Source organism: Talpa occidentalis, unplaced genomic scaffold, assembly GCF_014898055.3.
Source record: "Talpa occidentalis isolate TD23 unplaced genomic scaffold, MPIMG_talOcc4v2.1 talOcc4.9, whole genome shotgun sequence".
Lineage (NCBI taxonomy): Eukaryota > Metazoa > Chordata > Mammalia > Eulipotyphla > Talpidae > Talpa > Talpa occidentalis.
The window spans coordinates 20484578-20511571 of record NW_023605305.1 but is presented as its reverse complement, the minus strand read 5'-3'; the positions used below and the strand labels follow the sequence as shown (position 1 = coordinate 20511571).

General features: G+C 47.0%; 1 long non-coding RNA gene across 2 annotated transcripts in view; it reads left to right on the top strand.

The window, feature by feature from the left end:
- LOC129145119 (uncharacterized) overlaps nucleotides 1–26652 on the top strand; it is a 58087-nt gene extending 31435 nt beyond the window's left edge. The window contains exon 3 of one of the 2 annotated variants that reach the window (XR_008550208.1): nucleotides 26630–26652. This is a non-coding gene — a long non-coding RNA (uncharacterized LOC129145119). Of the gene's footprint in view, nucleotides 1–3711; nucleotides 3800–26629 lie in introns of those variants that run through there. The other variant, XR_008550207.1, reaches the window with a different exon arrangement.
- The last annotated feature ends 342 nt before the right edge of the window (nucleotides 26653–26994 follow it).

The window sequence follows — 26994 nt, the reverse complement described above, 5'->3', positions numbered from 1 at the left end:
AATGACAAGTGTCCTGATAAGAGACAGGAAAGAAGACTCAGGGAGAGAAGAGGAGAAGCTTGTTTATAAAGATGGGCAGAGATCTGAGCCACACAGCTCCAGGCCAAGGGATGTTGACACCCCTGAAGCTTGAAGGAGCAAGGAAGCATTCTCCCCTCTAGCTTTTGGGCCCACCAACACCTTGATTTTGGACTTCTGTACTCCAGAATTGTAAAGAATAAATTCCTATTTATTTATTTGAGTGACCAAGCTTGTGGTGATTCGTTATACCATCCCTAAGAAATGAATTCTAGCCCCAAAGTTAAGTGTGAAGTCATTCAAACTTACTAGCACTTCATCAGCCCCTTGTGTCAGCTTGTGTGGGGTATGGGTAGCCTCCACCCCAGTGGTTATGATGGGGTATGGGGAGTTTCATTGGAGTTGCGTGAAGGCCGTTGACTGTGATTAAAGCATAGAATGTAAGATTGTGCAGGTAAGGGATCTGCTTTGTAGTAACCATGGGAGTTGTGACAGTGCAGATGGAGAAGAGTGGGTGCTTAGAGAGATGTTAAAGTCAGAATAGCTAGGACTTGGTGATCAATGGGATGTGACAGATGAGGGGAAGAGAGGAGGCCTAGATTTATGACTTGTTCACTGTAGTACATGCTGGTTCTCTCCATTCAGACAGGCAATCTGGGGGAAGTTTGGGGGTCTTCTCTTTCACAAGCCCATTTATTTCAATCAAGGCCTAACTCCAAGGTGGTCCCCTTACTGGTGGACTGTTGCTGCTTGGTCAAGTGTACTCTTGGGGGGCAGCCAAGTCACTGGGGAAATCAGGCTCACAGTGCTGGACCTGTTGAAAGTGGGAGCCCTTCAAGAATTTGAATATTTGTCACCAAGGCCTCCCTGCTAGTGGCCTATTTCCATGCAAGTCATCACAGAAATTGTTTTTTAAATCAGGGCAATTAAATTAAGCTTCTCTCTCAGCATCCTGGTGAGACTAGAGGTCAGAGATTCTAAAACCAGACCTGGCTAATGACTTTGAGGTCCATGGACCCCTCCGCGCAGCAGCAAGGCAATTAACCAGTGTGGGTGACTCGTGTTCCGCTAAAGCTGACAAATAGAAACAGAAGTAAGTTTGGGTCTGGGGCAAGAGCCAGAACTGAATTAATACTTTAGTTTGAATTGAGAGTAAAAAGAGAACTGGAAGGCTGAATGGGGGTTGCCCAATGTCTCTTGCTACCACAAATAGGACCATTTGGCCCTCTGTCAGGACTTCTTTATTCTCTAGGCCACCTTCTAAGATCAGTTACTTGTCACCTGTCACCCGGGTCACCCTGAAATCTCCTGAAATCTCTTCTGGCTTTCCTTTCCTCTTTCCCTTATTGTCTGTCCTGTCAGATGTCCTCCTGTGGAAGGCTCTGTCTCAAGAATCTGCTAATTATGGGGCCTCCCTGGTGGCGCAAGGGGTTAAGAACCGCATGATGAAGCAATCCGAAGCCTCCGCAGCACGAGTTCAATCCCCGGCCAGCCAGGGAGCAGCCCACATGGTGCAGCAGACCTCTCCAGTCTCACCGGCTGCTCCCCTCAGCACTGTATTTCACTCAGTCTGCCTGTTCTGTTCCCCACTCTGTCTCTGGTGAATCCTTTCACCCCCACATCTCTGGCCTGTACCCCAGCTCTTATATGCATAAATAAATAAATCTTAAAAAAGAAAAGAATCTGTAAATCATGATTCCACCCAACATCCTATTGCCTATGGGTGCAACCCTAAAGCCTTTAGCCTGATGTTCGATCTCACCTAGTAACCCTTCCCTTATCCTCTGCCTTCTGCTTTGGTGTACCCCTGAGTGCTGACATGCAGCCAGATCTTGTTCAAGACTTGCTCATTGCCATTTTTGTCTTTGTTGATGTCTTCACTTGGGAGACACATCTTTCTGTTTCCTCCTCACCCAAGCTTTGAGAGGTTTTGCTGTACATTCATTCAGACTTTTGGGGTTCACATTCCTCATTGTAAACTAAGTGAAATAAAATGGCTACAGCTCTTAGCACAGAACCTGACATAAAATAAGCCCTCCGTCCATAATGCAGGCTGTAACAGGATTATTATCCCTGTGCATCACTTCCTCTGAGTGCCAGTGTTCACTTCTCAGAATAACTCTTTCCTGAGTGACATCCTTCTGGTTGTCCCTGACCTTGGTCACTTGCTGGTGATAAAACCTCACTTAGTGAGAGTCTTTCTAGAGTATCAGACTCCATGGGAGGGCCTGGAATGACTAGTGCTTTCTGCCTCTCTTTGGCCCTGTGTTCAGTATGTTTTGATGAATTTCTGTTGAACAGGCCTAAATCAAAGTATTCTCTTCTAGTCAGTCATGTACATCCACCCACCCATCCATCCATCCATCCATCCATCCATCCATCCATCCATCCATCCATCCACTCAATAATTCAGCAATATTTTAAACACCTATTATGTGCCAGGCTCTCTGCCAGGTATCAGGTGCCCCATGCTGGATAACACTGAGTTTTTCTCACCTTCATGACATTGTTGTCTAAGGGGGAGACAAATATTTGGAAGGGAGATATAGCACAAAGTACAGGGTGCTGAGATAACCTAAAGCTCTTATCTCTACCTTGAAAAGTCAGGGTTGGTTCCCTAGAAAAGGCAATGTCTAAGCTGAGACTTGAAGAAACAAAATTTTGCCAGGTGAGGGAATTGCATGGGAAAAGATACAGAGGGGGAAAGAGGAAAAGATGTATTGGAAAACTGGGTGGAGTATGTGTGTGTGCGTGTGCGCGTGTGTGTGAGTGTGCACGTGTGTATGTGTGCATGTGTGTATGTGCACACATGCACATGTACAAGCGCATGAACGTGGAGAGGCAGGCAGGGTCCAGGATACATAGGGACTTATAAAATGTGCTATTAAGATTGGGATTGCAAAAAAAAAAAAAAGATTGGGCTTGCACGATATAGGCATGCAGTAAATGTTTGTTGAGAAAGTGAGTGGGAGTGTTGCAGTGGGGAAATAACATGATCAGATTTATAATTTAGAAAAGTCACACTGACTGCAGGAGGGGAATGGAGGGAAGCTGGTTTGGCAGTGTCTTTTCTCAAGCATCTCAGTTCCCATATGGACTTGGCCTCCAGCTGGGACCCTGCCTGGCCCTTGGCAGTCTCTCTTGTGGGGCCAGACTCCATTTTTTTTTTTTAAGATTTATTTATTTTTATACAAGAGCTGGGTACAGGCCAGAGGCACAGGAGGGTGAGAGCATTCACCAGAGACAGAGTGGGGAACAAAACAGGCAGACGACCGAAATACACTACTGAGGGGAGCAGTGGGTGCAACAGGAATGGTCTGCCGTGCCATGTGGGAATCTCCCTGGCCAGCAGGGAATTGAACCCACACTGCAGAGGCTGTGGACAGCTTCACAGGGCTGCGCTCAACCTGCTGTGTCACTGGGGAGGCCCACAGACTCCATTTCTTTTCTCAGCTATTGATTCAGGTCCTGCTCAAAATGGAGAAGTCACCTGGAAGCCAAGGGGATCTTTGTCCACTGAACTGGGTCTCTTGTGTACTGACGTTCTTGGCTACTGTCTGGGCCAAGCTAGAGATGATTGCATATCTGTAGACAATATAGTTGGGACTTTTGGTGATCACTTCTTGGGTAATAACAACTTTATTCACTCATTCATTGGTCTCAAACCTTTACAATTATATATTGTGTCCCCAGCAATGTGTTAGGTCTTGGGAAGCAAAGCGAACTTGGTCCTGCAGCTCATGGAGATGGATCCGAAATACAAATTGTTGTCACTGTGATTTAAAAAGAACAAGGTTCTGACTGTGAGGGTAACAGGGGACCGGCTCGTCAGGTTGGATGCCAGGTATTGTCCTTTCGCACCACCTAGACCCTCCCTTTACCCTTCTTCACTCCACTCTCTGCCCTGGTAGGCTGCCTGGATGGATGGCATTGGTGAGGCCCTGGTTTCTAGTAGGTTCAGCCCAAGGGAAAGCCCAGCAGGAGATGAGAAGAGAGGATGTGGTTGGGTGTTTGACTCTTAACTCCTTTATGCAGGATCGCCTGGGCTGGCAGCGTCCCTGTCCTGCTCCTCTGTCTTTCTGACCTTGGGTTCTTTCTACTCTGGCCCCAGAGGTCTCTGCCACACCTTGCTCCAAACTTGTGTAAGTAGTCATGTGAGTCACCCTCCTGAATTATCCGCATGTGAGGGTGCTATTGTTTCCCGGCAGGACCCTGATGGATACAGATGGCAACAGAAACCCTTTCCGAGGAAGTGACATTTAAGCTAGACTGGTGGGATGAGAGGGAGCCAGCCATGTGAAGAATGGGGGCGGAGTGACACTCCAGGCGGGGGGATCTCTGGTGAAACTCTGAGGTGGCAAAGAGCTGGTGGTGCTCAAGGAACAGCGGAGAGAGCAGGGCACCTGCCTGGGATGCAGGGAGCAGGGAGGGGGCACAAGGTAAGCTTTGAGAGCAGGTTGGGGGCAGAGCCTCTGGGACTTCGCGAGCTCTTAAGAGTCATCTGCGTTTCGTCTTGACCACCAGGCAGCTGAGGAACTTCTTGGTCTGCTTTCTGCTCACCGCTCTCCCTGTGATGGCTCTTGCTCTAATAAAAATAGTGATACTGAACATTAATTGAGTCCTTATTTTATTCTGGGCATGTTCTAAGTGTGTTGGTACAATGATTCATTTTTTTTAAAGCTTTATTTATTTATGCATACAAGAGCTGGGGTACAGGCCAGAGGTGTGGGGGTTGAGAGGATTCATCAGAAACAGAATGGGGAACAGAACAGGCAGATTGGCTGAAAAACACTGCTGAGGGGAGCAGCGGGTGAGTCAGGAGAGGTCTGCTGCGCCATGTGGTTGCTCCCTGGCCGGCCAGGGATTGAACTCGTGCTGCAGTGGCTGCATATAGCTTCATAGGTTGTGTCTTAACCCCTTGTGCCACTGGGTAGCTCTACAATGATTCATTTAAATCTATCAAAGGCTCCTCGAGGAAGGTATTGGTATCCACATGCCACAGAGAAAGAAGCCAAGCTTCAGAGAGACGGCTAACTTACCCAAACTTCACAGTGAGTAAATGGAACAGCTGGGACTTGAGTCAGGCCGTCTGGAGCAGGGCTTCCTCTCAGCCACGTTGCTCTGACTCCATTAAACACACAATTGCTCAGTCCTCAGTCCTCACCGGTCGCTTATCATACACATCTCAAACACATAGTGGTTGCCTATATCTATCAATCATGTCTAGTGCTTTCCTATATCTGTCAATTGTTGAATAAATTATGCATATTTATTCTGCTTTCTCAAATGTATCACAGACTCCTTAAAGACCTAGATGGAGTCTTGTAATTCTCCGCTACCACAGAACCTCATTGGGTGGTGAGCACAAAAAAGTACTCAAAGCAAAATGGATGCTTGACTTAAATTAAACAGTCAGTGTAAAGTAATAGGGCCTGGAAAATAGAAGGTGTTTAACAGATGGAGTCTGTCACTGGCACTTATAACTAGGAAGAAAGAAGAAGCTGGTTTCCTAGGCAATTGTTAGCCCCAGATCAAACACAAGATCATTAGATCACTAGGTCCTCTCCATGGTGCCTGTGGGCCTGGGTCTTGTCAGTCCAGGACACGAAAGAGGAAAGGCTTCCACGCAACACCCCCTCTTCTTTCAACAACTCGACCTACATCTGCAGGCTTGGGGGTCCTCTTTGTGTTTTCACATGCATCTCCTCTTGGGAGGATGGGTCTGGAAGTTTGCTCTCTGCTGTGTGAAGGAGCACTTCCTTTTATTGATCCTGAATTTACCTCCTGCAAATTTCAAGTTCCAGGATTCCCCCCCCCCATTCTCTGCCTTCCTGTGGAAGAAGCTCCTGGGAATAAGTGAGAAGTTTCTTATGCTCTGCTCTACCCTGCATGGACCCTATTGTTCTTTACAAGAGAACTAGAGATTTTCTGTGTTCTCATTTCCCTCCAAACCTTTCCTTTGATCTCTTTGACAAGGTGAAGAGAGTGGAATAGCTTCCTAAAAAAGAACTTCCTTGGAAACAAAGGGAACCCAGGCCAGAAAGAAGCAGAAAATAGTGTTGAAATTATCCAGAGGGCCACGTTTACGCCCTTCCACCGAGGCAGAGAAGCTTCAAGCCACTGGTTCCCAGGCACCAAGAACACCTATTTATTTTCCAAGTGACTGGTTCACTCTCCACCTGATTTCTTGCCTACCTTTGGCCAGGTGGTAGCCAGGAGTCTGGCTGTTCCTGTATCACAAAGTTCATCTGCCACCTTGTCTCAGAAGCAAGACATTTTGACAGACGAGACATTTTGTGCTGAGCATTTCAATGTTACTATATCAAAGTGCTGACATCAAAATGTAAAAAAAAATTTAATGAGCAGATAGTGTGAATTTTTGACATATTTGAGCCTCTCTGTCTCTGTGGCTACCTCTTCCTTGGAACTGTGCTTCATTCTGGAGCTCTACCTGGGGCCTCTCTGAGCTCTGCCCAAAAGCTCTGCACCTGTAACTGTTGTCCACCCCACAAATCAGCCAAGTGTGGGGGTGAGGTCGGAGGAGTCTTGTGGTGAAGTTGCTTCTCTCAGAAGGTGTGGGTAGGACTGGCAATGGAAAATGTCTTGTAGAATGAGGGATGAAAGTCTCACATATTACTTGGTTAGGAAAACAGCAGGAAGGCTAATTTTTCCCCTGGCATTATGATGATGTCATTGGATGAGGATTTCTAAATGATTGCGTCTATACTATCACACCAAAATGTCATTTTTCCACGGGACCAGAGGTTCTCAACACTGGCTGCAAATTTGAATCCTTAAAAAACAAAGAAAGAAGGTAGTGTCTTCCTCCCCACTGCCTCCCACCTGCCACCTCTGTCTTCAACCCAGGTGCACCAGAATCTTTGGGGGTGGGGCCAAGCATTAAAAGTTTTGAAAGCTCTACCTGAAAGTCTCCAGGTGACACTAAAGCACAGTGAGTGTAACGAGCCACTGGCCTGATCAAGTGTACACCCCCAACACCCACACACACCTCTCAGTCTGTCTTTTTCAGAACGTCCACTGCTCCAGTGACTGTCAGTGGGTGCGGCTGAGGCCACACAAAAGACTTGTCCAGGCAAATATTGATCCTGGACAGCGATCAATAAGCACTGTATTATCACCACTAGCTTTTGTTTCTAATTTCTTTATTGTGTTTTAAGACTGCAGTTCCATTTTCTGGACATGCCTGGTTTATGGTTCCTGCCAGGACCTCACGCCTAGTTATACCTGAGTTATAGTGCTCACTCAAACTCATTTATTGATTCACTTATTTATTTGTTCATTCATCTCTTCACTCATGCAATCACTCATCTACTCACTCACTGTTCACTCTCCCACTCACTCCTTCATTCACTCGTCCATACCTTTGCCCATCCCATCTACCTATTTATTCATCCATTTATTTGCTTATTAATCCACTCACCAATTCATTCATTCCTTTTATTTATGTAGTTTCAATAGAACACTCATCTACCACCTATCTATCCATCCATTTGTGCATTCATTCTCTCAATCATTTGCTCATTCATTCATTTTTTGTTATTTATCCACTTTTCATGAATTTTCTGACACTTTAGAGATGGAAACTCCTGACCTTGTCTCTGAGAAACACAGATGGCTACAGAAGCAATAGTGTCATTTTGGAAGCTGGACTTATTTACTCCCTGATGGTCTTTGGCTTTTCTTTCTTTCTTTTTTTTTTTGTGGGACCCTCGCTGGTGGCTGGGGAATGAACCAGTGCTGCAGAGGCTGTGGGAAGCCTCACAGCCCAGCGCTCAACCGCTGCGCCACCAGGGAAGGCCCGGCCTTTGGCTTTTCTTTGTGATTGTATGTAGTGGGTTTGCTGGGAAATTTCACTATTCTAGTGAAAACTTTTTACAGGCGAGGACCTCTCCCAGGACTGAACCAGAGGTTTCCTTTGGACACAGGAAATAGCTGTTTTGCTAGCTCGTGAGGAGGATTTGGAAGGAGACAGAAAGTGACATTTAAGTGTTCCTTGGGTGGGATCAGTCAGCTGCTTAGAGCTATGCCTTCTTACAAAGGAACTTTCTTTAAAATGGCGATAAAGAAAACAGGAGGAAGCATAACAAAAGGAGTAAGACAGGCTAAAAATGGCACAATAAAAGAAAAATTGGGAAAGGGTAAAACAGTTCACTCTAGTAAACACAGCATAGAAAAGGACAGAAATATCAATCCTCAAGAGACCAGTGGGACCTCACGGGTGACTTAAGCATGACAAAGCTGCAGCAGATCAGGGACAAGGTGAACTATCTTCTAGAAGGGCAGAAAGATAGAAGTTTCAATGTTCCATGGTTATAGAATCAGGCTGAGAGTTCTTGGGAGAAAGGTCTTAATTCCTAGTGTGTGCATTTGAAAGAGAAATTATCCACTCAACATATATTCACAGAACTTGTGGTCCACTCCTCCTTCCCCCTTACCATGCGGTAGGGAATGTAGCACAAATAACTACACTCAGAGGTGATGTGTCCTGAGGTAGGAAGAACATGGAGCTGTGGGAATTGCTCCTATATTAGATAAAACTAGTTGAAGGAGTCAAGGAAGGTTCTTGGGAAAAAGGATGTATAAGTGGTGACTTGAAGGAGCATGTGTATGTGGTATAGAGAGAAAAGAATATGTGAAGGCAGATGGTAGGAAAGATCATCCTGTGCAGCTAATATGTAATGTGCAAGAGGAGAGTAAAAAGAAATGAGGCAGATAGAAATGTCATTCATTCATTCATTCATTCATTCATTCATTCAACAAAGCACGATTATGCCTCCATTCCCCACATAATCTAGAGCTGGATGTTGAGATGTAAAGATAAAAAGGACAGCTTCTGCCTTGAAAATTATCTACTGTCCAGGTAGCTCAAGTGAAAGACAGCAAAGGAAGAATTAAGAAAAAATTATCAAGGTGGACTCTGCCAACTCTCTGACTTTGATTCATGACTCCCTGATGTGGTTGATGGAAGCACAATTTGGGTGCATTTTGCCAGGGTGGAAATGCCCCTAAATTAGGCTTTTATAGTCTAAATGACAGGGTTTCTTGATGAGCCACTGACTGGGCCTGCAGCAGAAGCAGGACAAGGGACAGAGAACATGTTCAGGGTATCCAGATCTGCTAGAAAAGCTGTAGATCCCTGTAGAGCTGGACTTAACTGAAGTGGACATAGAAGGTGCCAAGGACTCATGGGGTGTTTGAATATTGAGGTACCACCAGAGAAAGCTAGCTGTCCTAGTCCCCCAAGGCCTTACAAGGTGGCATGTTACAGGGTAAATTCACCTGTGCTAAGGCTTTTGCCAAGACTTACATATAGAAGTAGTCTCCACCTCCTAGAATTGCTCAAATTCAGGAATATTGACTTATGTAAAAGAACTTCCTAAGGGTCTGATGTATAACATTGAACATCATTGAGAAATATCACCAGGGGAATGCTTCCTTGTGTGTTCAAAGGAAGTATTCTTTCTTTGTGGCCATGCCAAGTGAGAAGTTAGTTTACAACCAGAAGATGCTTTTGTGCATCATTCAGGGTTCAAGGCTGGAAGTGGAAACTCTGAATAGTTGAAGAGGAAAGAGATTTATTTATTACAAAGAATTAAGTGCTTGGCCTCCAGGAAGGGACCCATCAGGAGATCTGTGGCCTATGAAATAATCTTGAATGTGGGAGATCCAGGGGTTGACCCTGCAACCACCAAAGTCAAGGTGCATAGCTATGTGACCCAGGACTCAGGACTCTACTGCCACTACCACCCTAGACATTGAGACATAGAATCTGACAAAGACCTCCTACTGTCTCTACTCCCTTGCTTGTCAGCAGGAAGATAGTCTCTGCTTCGTGTTTGTCTGCAAAAATCTCACCTATTTGTACATTTTTCCCACCCAGACCCCGATATCAAGGGAGTCTGGAAAATGTAAATTTTTTTAAGAAAAATAATCTTTCCAGTCATTCTAGTACAGGAATGCTCAATAGAAGGTAGGAATAGTCCATTTTCCATTACACTTAGCATTATGGCATTAGAACAACGGGATTTAATTCTATGCTTTAAAGCTGAATAGCATGAAGTTGAGACATCCTAAAGAATCTACCTCTGTGCTTGCCACCAAAAAACCATCAAAAATGGGAGGATCAAAGTCGGCAGAACATTATGATCCAGACCATCCCAGTGAGGTTGGACACACCAGTGGTTTTCCTATTTTGATTTGTTTCTTTAGCCATGACATCCCTGTCAATTTTTTTTTAATCTGATTTTGCTGATCTTGGAAATATCTGTAGATTTATTTGCATCATTATGTTGAATAAGCATGACTTGAAGGAGGTAATCATAAAACAATGATCTTTTTGTCTCTTAGTGCCCCAGTTTAAATCCGTTCTGTGGGACAAATTCTTCTCTTGTCTCTGGATAAAAACTCAGCTGGGCCCTTGACATTTATAGTTGTCATTAGGTAATGAAAAAGTCCTGTGCATTCTTTAAGTTTCAAGGATATTTCTAATTTAGTAACTAGAATATGCAGCCCACAATCTTGCCTTCAAGGTCGGGTGTGCTTCTCCTCCATTCACACTTGCTGAGGGCTGGAAGCTCTTGGGGAAAGGAGACATGTTCTCCCTTTCCCATCTTCTCGCCACGCTTTTATCTCCAGAATGGGATAGAGGAGCTGTAGCAGAAGTAGTCTTCACTTGGTTCTTTCCATGGGGGTGACCAGCTTCAACACTCTTTGGACTTGGCAGATGTTAAAAGTGAACTTGTTTTCTCAGGATCACTTTTGTGGGACTTCAGAGATGCCCACCCCTTTCCTGTACTAGAGTGACTGGAAAGATTATTTTTCTTAAAAAAAAAACTTATATTTTCCAGACTCCCTTGCATATTGGGTTCTGGGTGGAAAAATATACAAATAGGTGAGATTTTTGCAGAAAAACACGAAGCAGAGACCATCTTCCTGAGAAGCAAGGGGGTAGAGATAGCAGGAGGTCACTGATGGTTCACCTGCAGCAATGTATACATGGTCTACAATGTATGCATCTCTATTTTGGCTATTTGCTTTCTTCTGGGAATCCAGCAGCATCTCAGGTTTCTCTCTCTTTAATTATGACTGTTGTTGTTGCTGTCATTATTTTAAATTGAAATATATTTGACATATAACATTGTGTAAATTGTGTAAATTTCAGGTGTATGACAGGTTGATTTGCTGCATTTATATATTATGGTATGATTGCCATTGTAGTGATAATTAGCACCTCCGTCACGTCATATAATTATCATTTCCCTTTAGTGGTTGGAATAATTATTTTCTAGGCTCCTAACAAGTTTGATGATTATAATGCAATACTGTTGTCTATTCACTATACTGTGCATTAGGTCTGCAGGACTTATTCATTACATGTTGCAAATTTTCACCTTAAACAACATCTCTTATCTCCCACCCCCAAGTTCCTGGTAACCACTGTTTTACACTCTGTTTTGGTTGTTTTAGAGCCCATACATAAGCGATATCATATGGCATTTGTCTTTTTCTGTCTGACTTACAATGCCCTCAGGCCATCTGTGTTATCATAAGTGTTAGGATAGCCTTTCTGAATAATATTCAGATAGCTGAATAATATTCCATTACATTATAATACATAGACATAACATTCCATTATATATAATAAATCCATATATCCATTCGTCTGTCGATGGCCTCTTGGGACTGTTTCTTAGCCTGGTTATGGATGATGCTGCAAAAAACATGGGCATGCCCTTATCTTTTCAATATCCTTTGGGTATATATTCAGAAATGGATTTACTGGATCGTAGGGTAGATCTATTTTGAGTTTTAGGAACCTCCATCTTGTTTCCCAGAGTGTTCTGGTTTGTCTCATTGACACTGTCCCAAATCGTGTCACACTGGCTCTTTCTTTCACTTGGCTCATATCAGATTCCTTTGCTCTGACAAACTCTAGAAATAAGTTACTTCCTAAACTGTAGCCCTCTCCTCTGCTTGACAGGCTGCAGCAGCCAGCCTCTTGACATTTGGATTTCTCAAGTGAAACTACAGGGGTCCCATTTACGTTCTCTAAGTGGTCTCTAAAAACCACTCTCTTGTAGCCCTGGGGTTAGGAGTTAGCCTCTAAGCATTAATGAGGCTGGGATAGGCTATGCTGACTTCACTAACAGTGTCCACCCAAAGTGGCTTAAAACCACACAAGTTCACTTCTGACTCTCAGGCCCCCATGGGTCCAGACAATCCACGGGCTGCTATCCTCAAGGCTGGCTCAGCAGCCAGGCTGCTTTCATCCCTGGCATCAACATCTCAAAATTGCTTCTACAAACACTTTCTGGAGTTGGATAGTGGTGATGGTGGCGCGACCATGTGAGTGTACTTAGTGCCTCTGAGCCATACACTCAGAAATGGCTAATGCAGGAAATTTTATGTTATACAAAAAATATTGTATGGGGAAAAAGATTATTTTTAGTGAACTTTTGCTTCATACAAGGATATAATTTTGACCTTAAGTAGGAGCTAGAATTTCAATGGATATTGTCGATAGTTTCTCTTTTCTGCACTTGGCATAGATATTGATGGTTTAAATAACTTTAATAGAGTTTAATAACAATAAAAATGTTCTCTACCATTGTTACAGAAAGGGGGGGGCAGAGGGGCAGTGCACTGCTATGAAATTCACTGGCCAAACCAAGTTATGTGGTCACCCCTAATCTCAAGTCCAGTATCTCTGGTTTCAGGGAAAACCCAGACGCCAGAATAGTGGGTAGTAGTAGTGGGTGGGTGCCATGGCTGCCTAGTACTCCCTGGGGGTGGAAAGCACCCCCCAGGGGGAGCACAGCATAGCTCACCCCAAGACATTCTCTGCAAAAATATTTCCCCCAAATCCAACTCTTGACCTATAAGTACACTTGGTGTGAAACTGGTTTTGACAATCTCCTTTGTAAATTCTGCATATGGTCTAACACCTTCTTTGAAATATGAGAGCTAATGTCTCTTGGTGCCCTGGCTAACACTTCCATTTTACATCCTGTTATAGTTTGCTCATTGTCCGTCTCTCCTACCTGATGGCAGGGCCTTGGGATCAAGGAACACATTGTCTTGCATCTCGGATGACCCATTAGGCTGCCTGCCTCGTGTGGCACTGGACACCCTGCAGATTCTCTAGAGCTATTTCAGCCAAGAAGGAAGGAAGGGAGGAGGCAGGGAAGGAGAGGGAGGGACAAGTAGGAAAAAGGCAGAATGCACTTGAGTCAGGAAGCAGGGTTGGTGAAAGGGACTCACTGTACATACATTTCTGCAGACAGAAAATGAAATTCCAGTGTTGGGGCCGAAAATTAGACAGAATCCAAATACCAGGGGCGCAAGAAAGTCCAATATCCTGGGATGAATCAATTCAGGAACAGAAATGAAATGACGATGGAATGGCGGGGAGGGGGTGACTGGGCGTGGGAGACGGGCTCGGCGGGTCGCGAGGAAGGAGGTGCACGTCTTGTGCTTCCTCCATAGGAAGGAGGAGAGAAACAGCGTTTGTGGATGTCTTCTCCATGTGAGGCATCACGCCAGGCACTTCCTATAGGGTCATCTCCTTGAATGCTTGCAGACACCCTATTTATAAATCTGGGAAACCGCAGCTCACTTTATAAACTGGGGAAGTGGAAGTGGCTTACCAAGGTCAAGTAGCTCATCAGTGCAGCTGGAACCCGGGCTGGCTGTCTCTAGCCTCGGGTTTTCTTCATTACAGAGAGGGTGTTCTCAGTCCCTCTGAGGACAAAGACCCCCCCCCCCAACCCCAACTCTTTCTCTTCCCCTCCCCTGGAATTCACTTCCAGATAGCCGTCTCACTGAGCTCATGGTGGAAGATGCTCCATTCTTCATTTCCTACCTTCTGCCATGTCAACCACCACTGAGTTCGGCATGGTCACTCCAGGAGGCCCTCCCTCCCTCTACTCCATTTATGTCTGGTTTCAAGCTTCCTCCCCTCACCCAGGCCCCGACTTGCCTCCCACACAGGACCTATGGCTTTCTTTCTTTTTTTTTTTTTTTAAAGATTTATTTATTTATGCATACAAGAGAGCTGGGGTACAGGCCAGAGATGCAGGGGGTGAGAGGATTCACCAGAGACAGAGTGGGGAACAGAACAGGCAGATTAACTGAAATACACTGCTGAGGGGAGCGGCGGGCAAGTCAGGAGAGGTCTGCTGCGCTATGTGGGCTGCTCCCTCCCTGGCAGGCCGGGGATCAAACTCGTGCTGCAGTGGCTACGGATTGCCTCATAGTGCAGTGCTTAACCCCTTGTGCCACCAGGGAGGCCCCAACCTCTGGACTTGCTAAGTAGTTTTGAAGTCTTTTCTGTAGCCCCAGAGAATGAAAGATCCACGGTCTGCATTGGTGTCTGAGAGCATGTGTGGTGCTGCTTCTGGGGTGTTGTCTGGGCCCCTCTGTGAGGTGTGCATCTGTGATGATGAGGGTGGTGTGCTGAGTATGGGGTGTGTGCACACCCACCTTCATGAAACTCCATGCTTCATGACAGCTGGGGATCCCTGTGTGGCTCTGGCCTGAGAGTAACCTCAAGGCTGGCCAAGTAAATGGCTGTCAGGGAGCCCCCTCGTGAACCACTGTCATTGACCTCTGTGGTTTTGCTGAGTGCCCAGGGTATATGAAATGTACCCAGTGCACACACACAGTTGGTGGTGTTTTGGCTTGTGCTGAATGCTGGTGGACCCCTTCAACTGAGGCTGGACATTAGGAAGGTTTGCATGCAATGTGTTTGCATCTCTGCGATGACTGTGTCTGAAGTACCCCTGGCTGGCCGTGGTGATGGTCTGGAGGTTCAGCAGGGAGACAAGTGTTCTGTGGACACTCCCTGGACACATGGGGGGCTATCTATATGTTTGCTCTGCAGTCACAGACAGCATTTGCAGATCCTGTCTGTGTGTATCCACATGACACCAAGCAAACAACTGACTTCGATGGAAAAAAAAAAAAAAAAAAACAGAGGGAGATATTTCACATTTAAATACTGCAATCCCCCACCCCCTTCTTTTGCAAGCCCAGGCCTCCTCTAGGAAGCTGAAGGAGGGAGGCTTCCCTCCTCCTGTCTGTGCCTTGAGTGTCAGGGAAACTTCCATATGCCACCCCTCCCCCACTAGGTTTATTCCCCGTCTTTCTCCATCTTGCTCTGTGTCCCAGTAAGCAGTTTAGCAACTGGGGTACATGGGCAGGAGGTTAGCAAAGGAGGAGAGTAAGGTTTGCAGTTTCTTCAGGCCAAATTCATTGACATGGGTGTCCCAGCTTGAGCACTGGAGTGGTGTTAATTGTCTATTCTGAGGGTTGCAAACTACACCCACCGGTCATATCCAGCCTCCTGCATGTTTGTGTATGACCTGGAGCTAAGAGTGTTTTTGCATCTTTAAATAGTTGAAAATTTCAAGAGAAGAATAATATTTTGTGAGACGTGAAAATTATATGAAATTCCAATTGCAGTGTCCATAAGTAACTTTTTATTGGAGCACAGCTATACTTATTTGTTATGTGTTGCCTATAGCTGCCTTGACACTCTAAGGGCAGAGCTGAGTAGCTCCAAGAGAGACAGTAAGACCAGTAACTTCCATGAATTCTGCTGCCCTCTGGTCAATGTGTTTCCTAATATTTTGGTGAAAACAAAGTTCTCCGCGGTCTATCACTCAGCATGACTGAGTAGGTTGCACTGCAAGGATGGACTTGACATTCCTGCCCACAGCATTTCTTCCAGAAACATCACTTCTGGACTTAGAGAATTCCTTATTTACCCCATAGTATCTTACACAATAATGCCTCCAACCAGGGGACACTTTGGTCAAGAAGTAAGACAATGAATTTCATTGCAAAAACCCTTATTGATGCAATGGGCTTGGTGTGTTGATTGCTCTGCCCAGGACTGTGAATCTGGAGCAAATAATGCAAAAAAAAAAAACAAAAACAAAAAACAAAAAACGTGGTTGGGAATTTAAATGTGGTGGCCTGGTGGTGCCTAGAGGAGGCAGCAGTTGTGTCCAGTGTCTGTGACATCCTGCTGTAGTGGCCACAGCATCCTGGCCAGCTTGTTTCCTGTGTTGTGTCCTTGGTTCTTGCTTATTTTCCAATCATGGACCCAGTCTCCTAATAATTTTGAAAGCCTCAATAGCATTGTAAGAATTTTTTTTTTTTTTAAAGTTAATATAGCCAGAGAAATTTCCGATATTGCAACCAAGAATACTACCTGACAGATATCTGGTCTGAGGTTTTACTTTTTTAGCCAAATTGGAAGTTTATGGAGTTCTTTAAAGGGGACGGACTCAGTCAACATGCACTCCTTTTGTTCTTTGCCCTTGGCGTTTACCCTTTTTTTCACTTGGAATGTGGGCTGATGCTGGAGGTACAGCTGCCATTTTGCAGCCATGAGTTAAAGACAAGGAAAGGGGCAAGATTATCACAGAAGTCTTGGCCTAGGTGTTCCTTAGTCTCTGGCCCAAAGCTAGCAGTGGTCTCTTCCAGGCTTCCTGCCAGTGTAGAAAGAAAAATCCCACTTGGCTTACGTCATTGTTTCTCAGATGATTATAGCACAACACAATTCCTTTAATATTATTTTCTTTCATCTTTACATCTTTACTTGGGATTGGACTATCTCTCCTTAACAGGTGGGGAAATGGATTCAGAGTAGCGAGGTGACTAGTTCAGGTGACAAGCCATGGGGAGTGGGAGACATGCTGAGAACAATCACACATGAAGATGTTTGGTCACTTTCATTCTTTCATTCATTCACTCATTCATTCAGTAAGATTTTCCTGAGCTCTTGTGCCAAGTCCGGGTACAATATTTGAAATATACAGATGGATACAGTAGGGTCCCCACCATTGGAGACCACTGAAGAAATCTAAGCAAGAGGTGCTGGGGAGTTGGACAAGGAAGATGGAGAGGAGTAGGCAAATTTAAGAGACATTTAGAGGGGGCCTCCCTGGTGGCTCAGCAGTTGAGCGCTGGGCTGCGAGGCTGCCCGCAGCCTTTGCAGCGCCGGTTCGTTCCCTGGCCACTGGCGAGGGTCCCACAAAAAAAAAAAAAAAAAAAAAAGAGACATTTAGAGGGAAGAATCAGTAGGGTTGATGATGGGTTGATATGGAGGCTGGGGGAGAGATAGGTAATTAGGGTAATTTCGAGGTTTCTGGCTTGAATACTTGGAAGAATGCTGGTCATTACTGGGCTAGAGAATGTTGAAGGAAAGGCAGGTGGGAGAGAGTTGGAGGGCAGGTGACATGGATTTCTGAGGCACAGCATTTCTGGGTAAGCATGCACTCCAGGGTGTGGTCACAGTAACACTGAGTGAGGTGGAGCAGAGGAAGGTCAAGGTTGGCCTGGAAGCCTTAAGTATTAACACCTGACAATACCTTAACTATCCAACCCGGCAGGGTAGCGCAGGCAACCAGAGCCCCAGGGAAGCAGCACAGGAGCCTGTGCTCTCACACTGCCCCTTGGCAGGGCTCTCTTTCTCTCTCCAGCCATTTCCTGGGCTCCAATTCAGCATTTAGTCGATCTTCTCATTAGGAAGAGCGGTTCCTGGGTCCACAGGGCCACTCAATACATGAAAGTGAGCCAACCCCAGGAGTTCCTCTGGGTAAGGAGTACTTAAGCTTGCCATTAGCTACCATTAGGACTGCACTTACTGCTTAATGATCACCAGCCATAGGCCCTGGTGGGGCTGGGCAGATGGGGAGCAGGGAGGTGCTTCCCCACAAAAAGGAGTGCCAACTTCTTCCCCAGAGACTCCAGAATTGAGGCTGCTCTATCCCCGGGGCACAGGATTAGCTACAGTGCCCTGGCCTGTCTGGGTTAGAGTAGCCTGGAGCCTACATCTGGTGAGTTGATGGAAGGAAGGAAATTCCCTCAGTGAGAGGCTAATGCTCCTATTTCTTTCTAATGGGTGAGACCTAAGAGTGGTGTGTGGGTGTGTGTTTGTGTGTATTTAAGGGAATCTGTTCTCTGCTCTCAGGGGCTTGGGGCTTGAAGCCAGCACTTCTAGTTTGTATAATCACATTTCCCCAGGAATTGCCAGCTGCACTTCTCAATAAGCTGACATAGATTTCCCCACCTTCGCCCCCTGTGAAAAGGCTCCTCTTCTTGTCCTGTGAGTCCCAGGTGTGTCCCTGGCATTTCAGGACAAGGATGCTGCTGTTTCACCAAGCACCGTGTTCTCCTCTAGGGGCTGCTGCTGCTCCACTGGGCAGGGCTGGCATCTACACACCATGGCTTCTCTGCAGGGGCTGGAGACGTGGGCACCATTGCAGCCCTGCTGGGCACCAAGCCTCTCCCTCTCCACTCCTGGGCAACCTGTGAAGTCCTGCTTCTGCTCTTCCAGGCCCAGCAGTGTCTACCAGGCACCTCCAGGCACCGCTGCTTCCCTGAGCTCTGTTACTGCTCCTGGCTGTCAGAGGACACATTTCCGAGAGTCTGAGTGGAATGGTAGTCGGTGGTGATAGAGAGGAGAGGAGAGAGACTTTCCTCCCTTTGTGCTGCTCCATCTTGGAGACATCACAAAGTCCTCCAGAGTATGATGAAACAGTCCCTCCAGTCTGTACTTAGGTATCCGATAGTGCAGCAAATATTCATTTCCTTCCCCTGTAGTTCTATGAGACAATTGTATTTCCCAGCCGCTAATGTTGGGTTTGGCCACGTGACTTGTTTTGGCTAAAGGGCTATGAGTGGATGTAAAACAAGCCAAGGCTTGAAATGTGCTTGTGCAGTTGGTCTTGCCTTCTTGGGTTTTGCCATTGCCAGGAGAAGCACACGCCCTGCCGGACCATGGCCCTGGAGCATAAGAGACACAGGGCAGAACCCTACACAGCACACCTGTGGCTTGAGGCAGAGCCTCTCTATTTGACCTACAGATGTAAAGTGAGGAATAAATGCTTGTGGCTGCGTGTCGCTGAATTTCGAGAGGGTTTGTTATCCAACATTATTTAGACTATAACTGAATTAGATAAGCCATCTTCCCCTCAAGATCTAGACACACATCCATAGGAATGAGATCACAATGAGTTTGAGGTACAGCCACTGTCTAGTAATGAGAAATTGTCTTTGTGCAGTGACTGAGAGTTTCTGACTGAGTGGGTCAAGTGACTTCGATTTGGTGCCTACTTTACTTTGGATGAATTCTCTCAAAGGCTCTTGAGCTTCAGGAGGGCCATGTCTCTGAGTCATGCACAGACTCGAGTTGTGTAGCACTCTATTTGCAAACTTCAAATTCATTAATTTCCACAAATACGCCAGAGCAAGGGGTGGCAAACTTTTTCTGCAATGGTTCAGATCATAAATACTTTAGGTTTTAAGGATCATCTGATTTGTCACAACTATTCAACTGCCATGATAGCTTGAAAACTGACATCTGATAATCAATGAATGAGCATGGTTGTGTTCCAATAAAACTTTATTTACAAATAAAAGTCTGTTCACCTCTGCTCCACAGCAAAAGCCCTTCAATTCTTCCTGCCACCCATAGATGGCGATAACGGTTACCACTTGATTTGTTAGGGCCTTGTTTGCCCTGTTGGTGCTTAGACTGAAGGTATTTTACAAACATTGTTATCATCATGACCAATAAGCGTAGAAGCAGCGAGCGAGCGTGTTGAAAATGCTAGTGAGGAGAGGCATATGGTTATGCTGGAAACCGAAGTGGAATAATAATTTCAGAAATTGAAAGTGGTAAAAAAATGGATGTTGCAAGTGAAAATGCGACATAGTTTTGACAGTGCTCTGATCGTAAAGGACCAAGAGTGAATCAGGTAACATTTAAAAAATGCTGTACTCATGCCCTTGACAAGAATCAATAAAATAGGATGAGAAGGAATTGACAAAAATCAAAAGTCAAAAAACTTTTTGAGTATGTGGCTAGAGAGGGGCAGCACCTTTAGCCTGTTGTAGCCACGCATGGTTCCCTAGGCTCAGGGGCCCGATGTCCACTCAGGTCAAAGTGACACACTGTGTCTGCTGATGACTTCTCTTGCAGAGACCTTGAAAGAGGGATTTTCCTACCACAACAGAATTTCAAATGGAAGAACCAGGGATATTTTGGAAAAAATGAAGAACATATATCAGAACAAAACAAATTATGTGAAGTATCAGCACACTCTTCTATCTGGTGGAAATGTACCCAGGGATTACAAGCTTAACCTTCACTAGCTTCTTTGGACTTGCAAACAGATGGATTTACAAGTGCTCTTTGGAGCTGCACTTACTGTTAGCACACACATGCACACAAGCCAGCATGATGGGTGTGCATCATACACGTGTGCACACACGCACACCCATAAAAGAGGCTGGGAACTGAAGGGTGAAATCTGTGCTTTGCAGAGCACAATCTTCAGGTTGGGGGAGGGGATGGGGAGACTTGGTGCAGTCACTACTCTTCATTCAGGGGAAGGAAGGAGGATTAAGGAGACAGTTTGCAGATGAAGAGCAGTGAGACACTGGAATGAATGTGAGCTTTGAAGTCAGACAGACTTGGTTTGTTGGCTGACTGTGTCCCTTAGTAACTGTGTGACCCTGTGAGGGGCTTCCAGCCCCCTAAAGGAAATGGAAGAGCAATGCATTTCTGGGAGATAGTGGGCCATGCCTGGCTTTGGAGAACAGAGGGGCAATCTGGGAGGAGCTTATATAGTACTGACTCAAGGAGGAGAAGTCAGGGTGTTTGAGTAACATGTCAGATTCCAGGTCGAGATGGTAATAAAGGACCAGGGAAATAAAGTGAAGTGAAAAAGCAAGTTCATAAAAGGATGGATCTAAAGAACTGCAGGTGGGGAAAGGCAGGAAGATGATTCTTGCTGGAGGACAACGTGTGGGCTGGGAACGGGGTACCTTTCTCCGTGGAGCAGCATTGGGAGCTGGTGGTCATGACTTGGGTGGTGGAGGGGCTGCTTCTCTTATCTCAACCACCTCTTACAGCTCAACCAGCTGTATCAGCTGAGGCTCTCTTGGTTGCAAGTAATAGAAACCAATTTGAAGTAGCTTAAGGAATATATAGTTGATTTATTGGAAATATAGTCGAGTGTCTCACAGAGTTCACAGAAACATTGAACAACCTAGTTGAGGGAGGGGTTAAGCAGTAGGATTTCACAGATTTCCTTCCCTCTGGAGCAAAAATCTTCTCTAACTCGAGTCAGAATCACCCAGTGGACTTATTGGGCCCAACCCCCAGCGCTAATTTGATTTTCTAACTGGCATCTAAGTGTTGTTCCTGTTGGTTGGCCGGAGACACTACCATTAGCCTGACTCAGCTCTCAACATCCAGCTCTGTCCAAATTTTTGGGTGAAAAATGGACTGGCCCATCTTAATCACACGTCCAGTCCTATGGCCGGGGGTGGAGCCACACTGCACAGAGTCGGCTGCCCAAGGGCCATTCCAGTGTATCATGGAAGAATTCGAAGCTGAGAAGGGTTTGATGGGTACATGGTAGGGTATCTTTGACTCCCTCTCTCACTGGTACAGCAGGCATCTGAGTCTTTAAGCTGCCACTCTACCCCTGGAGCGTCTCCCCACTATGGCTGGCTTTCAAGTGGGCATTGTCTTCCTGCCCCTTAAAGTAAGTAGGGCATTTATAGTTTAGGGGTTTTACTGCTAATCCCTACTAGGGACTTGGAGGAGATAAACACATCTAACCAACTGTTGAGAAGATGCACACTTTCTGGAACTGTCTACCTCCCTTATGGTGGCAAGCCATAGAGGATGAATCCTGCCTCTCCTGGGTGGGCAGCAAAGTAACTGGGAGCTGGCCAGTACTGTCTCCTCTGCTGGGAAGACCTCTATTCTCACCAGTAGGCCTGCCTCAGCGAGAGAGGCCAGAGACACAGGGACACTCCTCTCAATGGGTCGTTGCAGCTTTAGGGAAGCCCAGGACAATCCCACTGGGTCTCTCCCAGGAAGTAAAATCCTGGGAGAAGGCTGCAGATTTTCTGGATTCCTGCCTCTTCTGCTTACTCACATCATCTTTATTTATGTCTTGGTCGATAACAAAGCTTTAAAAAAAAACAAACTCCCTTCTTTGGACTAAATGCTAGTTGTGTTTATAACAGGAAGAACAAGGGAGGGGTGGCCTGCTGCTTAGGAGGAATCCCAGGCCTGGAAACAGAGTTGGCTTCTGCTGCCATTGGGTACAGTCTGTTCTGCCAAAGCCTTGGGTGCTCAGGGTGGCCCAGGCACATGCATCTTAAGCAGGAGGAGCCCACCCTACAGGGAGAGGCTTGAGAAGGCACAGACTCATGGGCTCAGGGCTGGGGGAGACCTTTATAGGCTCAAGTTATCCCTCTGCAACTTCTCCACCAGGTGGGCGTCCAGCTTCTGTTTGAACCTTTCCAGGGACAGGGAGCTCACTACTGTGCAGGCAGCATGCTATTTCTTCAGGTCATTCTGGTGCTTAGAAAAAAAGTTGTTCCACATACTGGCCTGTACCTCTCCCTCCAGGCCCGCACTGGTCAGTTTGGCAGGTTGTTTGTGGTTTACCTGGACATTGTGCCAGCCTTGAACCCAAATGTACAGGCCAGCCCAGGGAAAGCATGCACCCAAAGGACCATCCCAGTTTAGGAAAAACATTGGCCTTTTCCTGACACCCTTCACCTAATCAACAACACAAAGAGGAAATGTGAGTGGTACTCGAGTCCACAGGTGGTCTGATAAGGCCCCTTGTCATTAAGCAAGTGTTCATTAAGGAGGCCTGGAGATGGTGGGAACCTAGGAGGGGGTCTGGAGGGGTGTTCTGCGGGGCCTGGGTCATGCAAGAGGCCACCACTCCCTCCCTGCGCTCCGCATTGCACACACCCTCATTTTTGTTTTATGACATAAACCCTCTTATATCAGAGAAAAACCCAGATTCTGGCAGGTCAGCAGCTTCGGGAGGGAGTGGGAGGACAGGCCACCAGTGGGCTGCTGGCTTCCCTATGTCCTCTCTGGTGATGGATGCAGGAGGACACAGGCTGTGCTGGATGGCCTCTCGCTGTGTTGGTGTTTGCTGACAATTTCCATTGAAATCTACTGTGTTGCTTTGTCTCCTGCACAAACCCCAAGTTCCTATGCTGGGTCTGCCCTGCAATGACAACAGGGAGGACTGGTCAGCTGGCTGCACCTCTCTGCAGAGCTCCGGGCCTCAGCACTCCTCAGCCACTGGTTTCTGGGAGGCTGAGGATGACACAGGGCCATCCTGTGTCTGACCTGACCTATCCTAGCCAGTTCCCAGGGAACTCACACCTGGGCTGCCATGCAGCCATTTGACATACTCAGAGGCCTAAAAGTGGGTGCCCTGGCTTTACCCACAGGTGCTGGGGTTGGAGACTGGCCCATTTGGCTCCTCAAAGTGCCTCTGATGTGTGGAAACCCTATCGGCCAGTTCCTACAAAGGGCTGGGCATTGCACCAAGCTGTTACTCCTGGGAAATCTGACCCCCCAGAAGCTTCTTAACCCTCTTGGTTTTATGCAACAGAATTTTTGTGATTTTGGGGGGTCTCTTCATTCAGTGGTGGTAGAACTGAGATTTGAATACACCCCCCCAGACTGTACATCCCAAACTCTTTCCATTCAGGATAATTAACTCCAACTGCATTTCACTGGCAGGAACTGGTGTCCCCACAGTTAAGGGATCACTCAATATTTAAAGAACTCCACTCATGCAAATAACACTGACAGTAATAGTTGTCTTAATGGTAGTGGCGGGAGTAGACATTTAATGTCTCTACATTTTCAAGCGCCTTCAAGATAAAATTCTGGGCACATGTAGCAACTGAGACCCTTCACAATCTTACTCTTCCCTCTCATTATGGCATCACCTTTCCCATGCACTGGCACCTGCTTTCTGACCCAATACCCCCAGGACTTGTTCCTCATATGTATGTTGGCATTTCAGGCCTTTATTCTATTGTTCATCCTGTTCCTCCTGGTCAACCGGTTTTACTCTCTCCCATTGTCTCTGTCCCCCACACAGCCTTCTCCCCACACCTCAGAAGCTTTCCTGAGGTTACTGTTCTTCCAAAAAGCGCTTCCCAGGGCCTGGGACAGCAGTGTGGCTAGAGTGTTTAGTTGTGGCAATTTTCTGTTTGCACAGCAGTCTCCCTCAGTACCTTTGAACGGCTCAAGGGGAACGGCGTCCTTCCTTGGCTGACCTCAGGGTTCTGGAAGGAGAAGGCAGCGTTACATTGTGAGCTGAACTGAGCCCACCTTGCTGGAAAGCCAGACCCCTCTGGTCACGATGGGTTCCTTCAGCATCGGCGCCTCTTGGCCCAGGTAGGGCCGACTCTGCATGCCAGGTGTGGGCCGATCTGAAGTCTGAGAGATTGCAGGCTGCTTGGCCCACCTGGGCAGCTGAATGAGTCTGCAGGCCATCTCACACCTTGAGACGTATCGTGGCCAGCTGGCCACCCTTCAGGTGCCTGCCTTCAAGCCACTTTGTCTTCCGGTCTTGGTACAGAGCCCACTGCAAGGCCAGGGTGTGAGTACCCAGGAGGGATGAACATTTGGCACCCCTTCAAAGCAACACTCTGCATGTCAGTTCAGTTTCTTTGGGGAGAAGGGGGGGTAGCAGGACAGGAGTGTCCTGTGCTGAGCTGCGCAGCTCTCTCCCCACCCCCCCAAATTCACTCACTCCACTCAGCAAAGCAAATCAGGCCCTTCTCCTTAGAAGGCAGAAAGGCACCCATTATTTCTTAGGTGTCTTGAGGCTCCACTCACCCCACCCCCCACCGGCATATCAAAGTCTTCTCAAAGCAAAAAGAATACGCTCCCGGAGAGGACTTCTCTCTCAGGTCTCTAATGCATTGCAGGGTATTTGATTAGCCCAGTCCCTTTCATCTGCTCTTCTCCACTCTTTCCTGGGATGCTGACATTGATGGAATCTCTGGTATTGTTTTGGCCTCAAGCTTTGTTTTCCCAGGGAACCCAGGAATGCCCTTTGAAAAGAAAATCACTATATCCCCAGTGCCTGGCCTAGTGCCAGGAAATGATCTGTGTTCAGCAGATTCTTGTGGCTGTGACCCAGTTTGGTATCGGGGGTCGAGTCAGCAGTCCAAGATGAATTCTGGAGGCGGGAAGCAGCAGGTGTTCCTCTGGAGAGCGGGAGTGGAAGCCCTGTGTGTCCACGCTTCAGAAGAGACGGGTCACCAGGAGACCTGCTTCCAACCCCTTGCGTCCCCAGGCCAGTCCTGTTAATGGATGACGCCCCTGCCTGCCCTTCTCCTCAGCTTGGAGAAGTCTTTCCAGAACCTGTTCACCTGAGACGGCCACTTGGCTCCACAGACCATAGCTCTCAGCCGGGATGCCTTCCAGCTGTTGTCATGGCAATGCCGGAGTCGGGAGCCGCTCACCCCAACTCTGCTCTGACGTAAAAAGTGAATTCTTTCTTCCTTTTTCCTGAAGTGTCAGGTGAAACGTCTCCTGCTGTGAGGTGAGGGTGGGAGGCACCCCTATTGGGCATGCGCCACCTCTGAGCCAGCTGGTGTGGGCCCCAGAGGAAGCCTTGCTGGTCAGGGTCAGGGAGCCAGGGTCAGGGCCCACCTCTGAGCCATCAGGTCTCAGCTCCAAAGGGGGACCGTTCTATCCACCAATGCCTGCTGCCACATCCACCTCTGATGCTGGGGTGTCTTAGAGATTGACAGCTATTGTCTATTTCATGCCTGCAACGGTGGGCTCAGGGGTTCATTGGGGCCTCCTTGTTAAGCACCACAGCATTAGCTGGTGCTTGTCTAGTACTGACCAGGTACCTGCTCTGTTCCAGGGAACACAGCGAGGAGTTTGGATTTACTGCCATTTACTGTGCATGTAGAATGCCCAGCACAGCACCTGGTGTGCAGATGTGCTTCATAAATAGAGCTGCTGCCATTAATATCAGACTCCTCCGACACTGACGCCACCTCCTGCCTCCTCCTGCCATCTCCTGCTCCTGCCTGGGTTTCCTTGACTGTTGATGCCACCCCAGGGTGGTTGGAGGTCATCTCATCCCCTTGGATTTAGGAAGTGATAATCAATCAGAAAGGCCAAGTTGGGTGCTAGGTTTCCATATTCCTAGTTCTCCAGAGCCCTGCCCTGGTCCCACTTTCTTCTCTTCTGTGGGACCGCTGAGCAGTTCCTAGGGGGTCAATGTCTACATATGCCCTTGGGCTGGACCCCCGTTCAGTGGCCAGCTTTGTAAGGATCCAGCTCAGAGAAATCCCCAGGTTGTATTTGTGTCTTGCCGCCAGGCTCAGCATAATGGCATTGACAGTTGAAGTAAGCAATTGGCCAATTTCCTTCAGGAACGTTTGAAATAAAAAGCAGTTTGTCTGAGTGGAGAAAATTGTGAGAGCCCCAAATGGAATTGCTTAAATTTATTGCTGGAGAGTTTTTACATATTGAGCCAAAGGCATATCTTTTTGCATCCAGCCTTGGGTTCTCAGGAGTGGCGCACTGCACCAGAGGTGGAGAGGCCTGGCTCCAAAGTTGACTTGTAGGAGTAAAGACCCCCATCCCATTACCAGCACCCCCAGAGCAGCCCCAGATCTGCCCCATGAGGGTGGGAAGACTTCACTGCAAGGAGGGGAAACTTCCAGATCTTTTCATTGGAAAACAGAGTGTTACCTGCATTTCCAGGAAGGACGTGGACCAAGACCTAGACCCATAGCATCAGCCATGACCCTCAGCGGCTGGACTGTCCAAAGGTTGCATGGATGAAGTTTTCAGGTGGGACTTTGGTCCGCGGGTGATGAGATCGGGATCAGGGAATGTGGGGGTAGCCAGGGAAGAGATCTTTCAACAGCTGTTTCCGGTTGGGACAGATGCATTTTTTTTATCTCAAGTTCTGCAAGATGCTGGGCACTTTCCTGCAAGTCAACATGAGAGTAAGATGTCAATGGTTTGCAGGACAGCAGAGGGATGGAGTTTGGCCAGGTTGTTATCAGACCTGAGACTAGGTCTCACTTGGCCGATTACTTTTCTTCTCTAGGCTTCAGTTTCCC